We start from the raw sequence: 10,893 nt of genomic DNA on the forward strand, positions 1-10,893 counted from the left end.
TGACTAACTGGGACAGAAACGTAGTGGCGCTCATATGACCTTATGTAGTTGCGAGCGCCGTAAAAACTCTACTGAAACTACAAAGGGACAGAAACAAAAGAGACGACTAGAAACAAATCAAGACAAGACAGAAAGAAACAAAGAAAGAGAGGGAGAGAGAGAGAGAGAGAGAGAGGAGAGGGAAAACTTCCAAACATGGGAGCGAAAGAGAACAAAAGAGGAAGAAAAGGACGAGGAAGACCGTTTCATGTTCTCAGTTTTACGCCGCTGGCCAGAGCGGGTAGTTTTTCCCCCAGATGACACAAGATGAGTTCAAGTTTCCTTCACAGGCAAGGCATGAACGACAACGACAGGAAAAGACATGGGGAAAAAAAGAAAAGAAAAGAAGAAGAAAAATGAAAAAGAAGAGAAAAGAAGGAAAAAAATGAAAAAGAAAACCCAACAAAAACAACAACAACCGGAAATTCAGATGAAGAAAAGAACCCCATAAAAAGATAACCCCCCATTAAAAAAAAATCAAAATCCTCTCTTACCCACCCCCTCCCAACTCATTTTTGTGGTGTTTTATTTATTTATATTTTATACTCCCACACTTCGTATTAGTACGAGTACTTTCCTCCCATTCGACTTGACCCGACATGTCCCCGGCACGTGCCCTGCTGTTATTAATCATGTATTTACAATTACAACATAACTGCCTGCATGTTTCGGATCACATGCGTTGGCGTCAGTGAAAGAAGGTGTCTGGTTACAGAATGATTAAATTATACGATACTGGTATGGTAGGTTAGTGTGTACTGTAGAGTATTGGTGGACGATAAACTTAACCGCTTTTTAAAACTCCCTACATTCATGGTTTAAAACAGTCGACAGTTCATGCCATTGTGATTAAACAATCGCTAGGTATGGCTGAGATTATACTAGTAGTAGCATCGAACATGTATCGGGTATGTTATACATAAAGGTGGTTGGCAGGTGCTCTGGTGTGGTTTGCTCCTTGTTTCCTATCAAACATCTTTCGTCCTGATCTCTCCTTCTTCTTTTTTATGTTTGTTACTCTCTTGTAACACCTCTAATTCTAATCTTCGGCACTTAAGTTATATGACCTTATTATGTTGCAAGTGCCGTAAAACTCTTACCAAAACTAAAAATTGTGTACCGGGTGTTGCCTCCATGATAATGCCTTACCAGAGACCAATTCAAAAAAATTTTGGTCTGCTTTGTGGGCTTTGGACCGTCACACCAATTTTAAGTAGCAGCATTTCAAAATGGTTAAAAACTTTCTTTTTATGGCATGGAAGCATCACGGGCTTATTAAATACCCCAAAGCCGCTAGGTCAGAGTCCAAGTTTAAAAGTTCACACGGCTATTAATACTATTTGTGTTTGTGTGTGTGTGTGTGGGGGGTTAATCTGAAACGGTGTCCCTGGTTGATTGCCCTTTCTATGTTGGCTTACATTTTCCGAGTCTCAAATCTTTTTCTGTAACATGTGTGTTGTCATGAGTCGTGCTTACGGTTAAAATACAGCCAGGGGCGAAGGCTGACTTGTTTGACAGGGTAATCAAAGTGAGACGGGACCAGATAGGGCCTGGAGATATCACGCAAGAATCTTACTCGAGGCGGCGACACTGTCTAGTGGTGAATGACAACACATTTTGAATTCATATTGTACGTTCAACCGCCAAAATAATCGGGAAAGTATCTCATTAAATATTCATTCCAACTAACATTAAAGTTAACTTTAGATGTGAATGCAAAAACACAAAGCAAAGAAGCAGAGATGTCAGTACTATGTTATACTAGTGAGTCTAAACTCTCGTCTAAACGAGACTCGACCAGTGTAATACATGTAGTTCGCTTACATAATCACTGCTTGCGACTGCTTATGACTGTGGCCCGGAAGGGGTGAACAGTGTATAGATCTATGTGGCAATGAAACAGTTTTGGGTGTTGTGCGACATGTTCCTTTCAACTCTTTTGGTAGACTCTTCCAGCCTCAATTTAAGCATACTTAATCAAAGCTTGTGACTGCTTATGAAGTGGCCCGAAAGGGGTGAACAGGCTATTTCTGCGACAATGAAACCGTTTTGAATGTTAGGCATAGCCATTGATGATTATGACCGTCTTTTAACATTTAATTTATGAGGTTTACATAATTAATGGATGATTTTAACTGCGACAATGTTTCAAAATTAAGAAAGGAAGCAGTGATTATTTGGTTATAAGTTATATAGACGCTTCGCCGCTGGATACCTCTCTAGTAACCAAAGTACGGCTTACGTCCATTTTTTGTAGGGGTGGGGGTGGGGGGGCTGACGACAGGAAATCGATACAAAGTTAGATTAAAGATTGATCGAGTTCAAGAAAATGGGTAAATTTACCAGTCCCAAGAAGGCGTTAAATTGACTTCATTTGTGAACGTGAGTATTAGAAAGTGGTTCATTTAAAATGGATCGGTTTTCTGACCCCGTGTTACTCGTGATACGCTATACATTATAATGAGCCACGAGCAGGCAAATTGCCAACTGCTTACTGAAACTTGAGTTATCGGTTCTGTTAGGGACCGTTCTTTAATGACGTCAGCCTATTAGGGGGGGAGGGGGGGTCTTTGGGCCAGCTGACCCTGAGCTGACTCCAGAAAGGTGGGGGGGGGGGGGGGGGGGTGTCAAGGAAAAGCTGATGTCAGCTTTGAAAAATATAATGGACTGTCCATTTTTAGAAATAAAAAATATCCTTTTGGCAGTCATCTTAATGCATCAAACAAAACAATTGATCCCGTATTGGAGAAAAAGAATTTTGAAGCTGCTGGTGAAATCCTCTCTCAGGTCTTTAATGAGGCAGAGATTGATGGGTACCCTGTTGTGTCCAAGTTTGTGTCTGAAGTATGTGAGGAGGTGACTGATGATCTGAATGAGAAATGGAAGAGTGACCATGTGTTACAGTCTCAGTACATGTGCCAAATAGTCAAGTGTTTGGATACTTCATGTTGTCGTCCTTTCAGGACAAATTATGCAGTGTATTTTCCTGATCGCTTTTTGCCTCCCCCAGTACCTATCAAAGCCTGTGCAGAGGGATTGAAGGTTGAGAAGTCGGACCATTTTGGCAGCCTGTTTCAGGCGCTGCACATAAATAGGATTGTTAAAACAGACTGTTTTGACCAGCATTGCCCCTCTCTGAACCAACCTGATGCCAAAGGAATGACAAAATTGCAGAAGAGAACTTGTTCTCGCTGTGGCAAATACCACTCCACTATCAAGCATAAGAATGCTCATATGAGGGTTTGTTTCAGACAAACCACAGAAAGTGGCCACAGTGAAAGCAGAGTGAGTGAGAGTGAAAGTGATGGTGAGGGTGAGTTGAATGAGGAAGTGGGGACATTGGAAAGTGATCCAGGTTTGGCTGACCGCAACATTTTTGAACATATTTCTTCAATGTGGGGATATTAGGTATCAGTTTTTCCCAATGACAGCTTTTCTATTTTGTGACACGTTTGAAACATCATTACCACCATGCATGATACAATGATCTCATCTTTTAATAATAAAGTTAAACACTATAAGTATAAAAAACAACTATTTCGCATTATTCATTTTGTTGTGTTGTCTCTATAGCTAACTGTTACTGTTAGTAGTGTTAGATGGTATTCTTGACGAAACAAATGTGCAATTGATAGAAATATTATTGATCTATAAAGCTGACCTCAGCTTGGGGGGGGGGGGGTCAAACAAAAGCTGATTATAGGCTGACAGGAGGGGGGGAGGGGGTAAAAATTGGCTGAAAAAAGCTGATGTCATTAAAGAATGGTCCCTTAGAGTATTGGCACAGAAATGCATTTGATCGAGTCACGGGTGTTTGCTCAGCAAACTTTTTCGCGGTACAGTATTCAATATTGTTCATATATTATATCTCACTGACACTAACTACCCCCCCCCCCCCATCTTTCCCTCACACTCTAGCGAATGTTAATTGTTCTCCTTCTGAAGAGTCCAAAGTCTCGTGAATGTGAGGTTCACTTGCCGTCTGTGGAGTGTCGTGGGTAATATCTACCAATACAAATACAAAACTATGTCCAAAGTGTGTGGTTGGAAAAGGTACTAAACACTAAAACAGCTGTTTCAACTGTTTGAGATAACGTCACACACAGCCGTTTACCTGAAAGGTGCAGCTTGTTTGGTGGCGCAATATACCGGTACCATCTTAAAGATACAAAAGTCAATGTCATCGTGTCTATCATCACAGCCATGGTCACCTCTGCCTCGACTGAAAGTGGATTGCACTGTCCCCGCAGAATTATGCAAATTTAGAAGCCCAAGTTATGCTAGACAAATTCAAAATAAAAAAAAAATTACGCAAGTTACCTAACGCCATTTACGACATGTTTCGGGCTTTTTCAACAAGAATTTTCATGTTTTAGATCTATATACAGAAGAATTGAAAACAGAACATATCAGTATCACTATTTTTGTGTATTTGGAGAGATACACATCAGTCAGAAAACCCCCCCAAAATTTAATCTCTGTAACTTTCAGCTGTATAGAGAGAAAAAAAATGATTTTTACAAATGAAAAAACAAAACAAAACAAAAAGCCATCTGGACCTCTGATGCTGGCACATCACTAAAACCAGGGACATCTGTCAAGCATGAAACATCAGCAGACATGAGAATAACTTTAACTTTTGATGGATAGAAAAACTGTACATGCTCAAGGAACAAAAATCCCTAACAAGGGAAATACGCAGCTTGTCACTTAAATGAGACTTATTACTTTGATTACTTCCCTTTAGTCACACAACGAAAAAAAAACAACTCCTTAAAAACGTGGGGAATCCAAAATCAAGCAAATGTTGCAGAAGCAACCCCCCCCCAAAAAAAAAATAAAAAAATTTAAAAAATAAATTCTTTAAAAAAACGCAGACGCGCTGCGGCGGCATAATCCGACGGGGACAGATTGTATGCCACGCTGGACTGGCTGCGGACTAGGAAGTTGACAACATCGCCAAAGAAGCAGTAGCGTTACCCAGATTGACACGATAATCGATTTCTCAACAGCTAAAGCCGTCATCCACCGGTGGACCCGTGCAAAGTGAAGAATAGAGGCAAAACCCAAACTGCCGTTTGCTCAGCCGCCCTCATATCAGCTTCAGGCCTCGCTCAGACGACAGGACCGCCGGCTTCTCTCACAAATGAGAACTGGTGGGAAATCGCCCAAGCTGAGATCATATGTCCACAAAATAACGCCAGTGGACTAACCAGATCCGTCCTGTGGAGCCTGCAAGTAGGAGGACGAGACAAGTCACTATGGACCTTTTATTCCTGAAATGTCCCGCCAACTGTCGTGGCAGAACTCGTCTGCTGGGACATTTCAGTGACCCACTTTCAGCACTTTTCAAGGACCCCCGAGCAAGTGTTGAGTTCCCGTATAATCGATTTCTCAACAGCTAAAGCCGTCATCCACCGGTGGACCCGTGCAAAGTGAAGAATAGAGGCAAAACCCAAACTGCCGTTTGCTCAGCCGCCCTCATATCAGCTTCAGGCCTCGCTCAGACGACAGGACCGCCGGCTTCTCTCCCAAATGAGAACTGGTGGGAAATCGCCCAAGCTGAGATCATATGTCCACAAAATAACGCCAGTGGACTAACCAGATCCGTCCTGTGGAGCCTGCAAGTAGGAGGACGAGACAAGTCACTATGGACCTTTTATTCCTGAAATGTCCCGCCAACTGTCGTGGCAGAACTCGTCTGCTGGGACATTTCAGTGACCCACTTTCAGCACTTTTCAAGGACCCCCGAGCAAGTGTTGAGTTCCTGTGTATTGTCGGCATCGTTGACCGTTTTTGACGCCACAGCGCCAGGAGAGAGAGAGAGAGAGAGAGAGAGAGAGAGAGAGAGAGAGAGAGAGAGAGTCTCAATTTGTGTGAAAGTTGCCAGTTCGGATCATCATTCGCCGCTTTCACTTTCACCATGGTATTGGGTGTAGGCGACCAGAAGGGCTCTCCATCTATTTGCTCCGGGCGATGTTCTCTACCTTTAGCTAGCTGTGTCCCATCAAGATAATATATGCATGAGATCTACCTCTTGATCTCGCTCCCATGTGGATCTCTCAGCCTTCCTCTCTTTCACCCCCCAACGGGGTTTCATCTTAGGTTTTGTCCTGTCTCATAGCGGCCTGGCTTCCTGAGTAATTATCAAATCCATCACCGTCTTCGTTTTTCAGTTTTAAAAAAATCTCACGGTCAACTGGTGGTTTGATTCGCCTCCATAATACTACATTTCTGATTGTGACCATTGGGATACATCCTTATATTATATAATTGTAAATTATTAGAGGGAATGAACGTCAAAATCCATTGCTGCTGGATGGACGTTCTTCTCAGATCTCAGCACCTCTCTTGTTCTTTTGCTCCAGATTTTGGCTCTCCTCAATTTCAAAAGAATCTCATTTCACAAGCCACAGTCCACCCTTCAAATGTTGAGTGTGGTACATAGTGGGCTGACTTAGGCCAGCAGTCCCATTACCCACTGCAAATTTTAGTAGGAAGGAACCACTTGGCATGTAGGTACCTTACACCATATCATTGGAAAATAGAAATGGACACAAGGTCCACATGCATATTCAGGCCCTCATTTGCATAAATTAAAAATGGCCGCCTCTGAAATATAATGAAAATGATAACTGGAATATAACTTTTGACAGATAAAAGGTAGAACATTAATTTTGGTGTTGTTTCATATAAATCTATGGCTGACAAGCTCAATGACACCATCAAAGTTATAATAAAAGGTCAAATTCACTCCTAATTTGCATAAATTAAAAATGGCCGCCTCTGAAATATAATGAAAATGGTAACTGGATATAATTTTTGACAGACAAATGGTAGAACATTAATTTTGGTACTGTTTCATATAAATATATGGCTGGCAAACTCAAAGACACCATCAAAGTTATAATAAAAGGTAAAATTCACTCTTAACCTGCATAAAGGAAAAATGGCCGCCACTGAAATATAATGAAAATACGAGGGGAATATAACTTTTGACAGAAATATAAATGATGTTTCATAGTAAGTTTTGGCTGACAAACCCAATGACACCCAAGGAATTATCATAAAATGTCAAATTGATTCTTAATTTGCATACACTAAAAATGGCCGCCTTGAAAAATTAAAAACATGACGCACAACCATAATTTGGGGAAGATGCTAGGACTACACATGTAGTTTTGTTTTTGTAATTTAAAATCCCTTTAGCAGACCAGGTTCACCCATATTTTGCCTATTATTTCAATAGCCAATGCGTTATGTTCATTGATATGTGCACATGATTTTCCTTGATTGAAACAAGCTCCCCTACATGCACAGAGAGTACTAGTACTGCATTTCACACCAGCTTTGCAACATTTGCATGGAGGCTTGCACATTTTCTTGCACTGACATGTCACAAGGCATTTGTGGTTCTTTGTAATAGGGGCAAATGTTGTCCATCGAGGTAACCACTTGTCATTTGTCATGACCCATCCCCATTCATATGGATCAGGAAAGGTTGGAGAACAGATGAGGGCTTGTCCCCAGATGTGGCCTGCCTGGTATGCTGCGCGTAATGTGTGTTGTAGCAATGCATCCTTTGTAGGTGGTAAGTTCTCAAAATGCCTGCCTTTGTAGTAGAACAATTCCATGCGTCCTGCACTGACTGATGTGATGTGCAAGGACCTGTCGTAAAGGCGAACGATGAATGCCTCTACATAGGACATGACATCATCATCGATTCTACTAGGGATTGTTGACAGGCGCTGAAGTGTTGCAGCGAGTTCTGGGAATTCCTGCCAAACAGTCCATTCTGTTCTCTTGCCTTTTCCTTGAAATGCTGAGGTGGTGTCACAGCTGGTCAGAGAATGAAATGCTAGAAGAGCTTGAGACTTGGATGGTCCCAACTGCATAGCAATGGGGTGAACTGGGATATGTCTGTATGATTTGCCGGATCCAAAGGCTACCCAGAGCTCATCAAGGTTGAGATCTTGGAAACAGGACACAGCTATTATCACCACATCACTGTCACTAGCACGAATGGTGATGTGTTTAAATCCTTCATGTGTCGCATCTGCAACATGGAAAACATTCTTGAATCAGCTTCCTCGTGAATATAAGGTGATAAAGCGCGAGTACTTGAGCGAACAGGGAAGTGAGAACATTCTCTCCGAAGGTTGTAACAACTTGCTTGCCCTCTGTGTACATCTCTTGCATTTTCTCTGCTAACAGAGAAAACAGGTCTGTTTTGTTCTCATCGTCGACACGTAAAAATCCTTGCCAGTTACTCGCTACTTTGGTTGATGATGTCACTCGACACCGCATGCCACTGCCTCTGGTTTTCCGAGTGCTGGATTTGAGACTATTGTGTTTGTAGACATCCCACGACACACCCTTTAGCCATGACATCAAAATATGGAAGAAACACCTGGTCTGCATAATCCTGAAATGTTGATGCTGTACCAGGTCTCAGTGATTGCACGATGAAGGCCCCATCTAGAATAACAACATCAGAATTAGGGGAAGTATCAGAAGTAGAATCTCAATATCACCTTCGAGGCACTTTCAGATTTTGTTCCTTTGTGCATCTGACCCTGAGAACTGAGAGATGGTGGTACATGTAATATAGTGTTCTCATGTGCAAACATTTCTTCACCAATGTCCCTTCCTGAGTGCCCAGAGAGCATCATTTTTAAATAAACTGGGTTCGTTCTTCCTTCATGGAAGCAAGGTCGGATTTTTCTTTACGTTGTTGAGCTTTTATACCGAAAAGAGGCAATCTATTCAGGTGAAAGGTGGAGGTCCATGGGAATGTGCTGGATGAAACCCTTTCTGAAAAGAATGTATCATACTTATCTTTTCCAATTTTTGTGATGTTTCTCACAGAGCTCATAACATCACCTGTCATGATTCTGGACCTGTCAAGAGAAATTAATTGCCCAGATACTTCAAGGAAAGGATTTCCCACAACAGAGAATGCACTGATTAAGCCATTCACGTCTTCTCTGAAAGTCTCTCGGCATTTAAGATACTGTTCAAGGGCTACAGGATCCTCAGTCAGTCCAATTATTCCTCCATCATCCTTCAGAGAACCGATGAGCTGCTCATGAATTTGGTCGAAGGTAATGCTAGTAAATGCTCGAATGTATTTCTCGAAGGCCACACCTATCTCGTAGATGAATGGGTAGATTGCGGACATCGTGCATGAGATCAAGAGCATACACTCATGGCATGAGATGTTCTAAAGTCACTAAGTACAGATCAAACGTTGCAGTCCGAATCAACTTCACAAACTGTAGAACTATCAGCTGCAGCTCAAGAGTCTGGTGCCAGTACAAGAATTGCGGTTCTCGGTCTTGCTGATACCTAATCCAAGCATACAGTTCCGATGGCTCATCCTCAAAAGTTGTTGTCAGGTATTCGTGATGGGCTTGTCTCAGTAAACTATACAAAGCAAGAGCTGTGACTTGGTGCATGTAGCGAGTGCGGGTCAGATTTGTCACCTACATCATAGAATCAGCAACTCCACTTGAAGCCACACCACTGACTGACAGAAGTGATGTCCATCCACTCCCTTCCAGCCACTCCCCTAGGCCCTTCAAATAGCATTTTCTCAGTGTGCTGCGCCCCAAGCATCAGTACAAACTTGTCCTCTCCCAAGACATCTGAAAATTTCCACGGAATCTTCTTGACCGGGGTCTGTCCTGAATTCAGTTGCTTTGTAACAGCAGCAACAATATTCATCCCATGGAATACCATCATTGGACTGTGAGCTGATTCCCTAAAAAAGGGAAGCATCTTCAATGGGGTGACTGGTGAAAGCGGAGGTCCAAGATTGTAAATTTGAAATATGCAAAATATATATACTTCATAATCACATCATGTGACTAACATATTGAATAAATTAAAAAAACCGGACCTTCTACATCCAAAATTTTGATTTCGATGGTTAAGGCATCCCTAAAAACATATTTTGACACCATTTTCATGAAAATCGAAGATGTGTATGACAATTTAGAGTTTTTTAAAATTTTGCTTGATTTTTCAATGGCGGCCATTTTTAATATTATGCAAATTAGAGTGAAATTATGCAGATAGAGCTTGTGTCCGTTTCTCAAAATTCTTAAGTTTTGTTAAAGGTACGTGTGTGCCAAGTGGCATGTTCCTACTAAAATTTGCAGTGGGGGTGGAGTTAGGGAGCCCACTAACAGTGGGATCCAGTTATAACGAGAGAGAAGGGACTGGTGCGAAATATCCGTTATAGCAGGATTCTCGTTACATGTTTAAGGGATCCAGTAATAAATTCAAGGAAAATAATAAAGTAGCTCTACACTTTGAGTTTGGGGTTCTGTTTATTTCTTTTTGTTATCTCCCCTGATGATGATTTTGTTCAGCATGACCTTAAGGTCTTACTTGACCAGAATTCGAATTAGGTTTCTTTCTCTAGCTCTAGCGATGATGACAGCTCGGCGTTGGCGATCAGAAAAAAAGGACTCTAGGCTAACTCGCCTGCTGTGTTGTCCCCCACCCCACCACATTCTGTGGTGCGCTCCATCTCATTTTGGGCACATTGGGTACACACCACACCCTGCCCACGTCACACATTCGCTCCATCCATCACAGCACTATGACCTCTCCATCCTCGCATCGGAGAAGTGAGAGGCAAGGTAGGCCTTGATAATCTATACCAGGCTGGCCTATCACGAGATGCGTTCTGCTTGTCTGCACATGCCACACCCTCCCCACTCATTCGCTCTGGCCTTCATTGTAAAATTGTTGGCACACGTGGGCTCTCCCATTCTTTGTTTCGCTAGATCACCAACAAGTTTCTCAACTGGCGAGGTTTTGTATTATCGGCCTATGCACAGTGCA

This window comes from Aplysia californica, unplaced genomic scaffold, assembly GCF_000002075.1.
Source record: "Aplysia californica isolate F4 #8 unplaced genomic scaffold, AplCal3.0 scaffold00654, whole genome shotgun sequence".
Lineage (NCBI taxonomy): Eukaryota > Metazoa > Mollusca > Gastropoda > Aplysiida > Aplysiidae > Aplysia > Aplysia californica.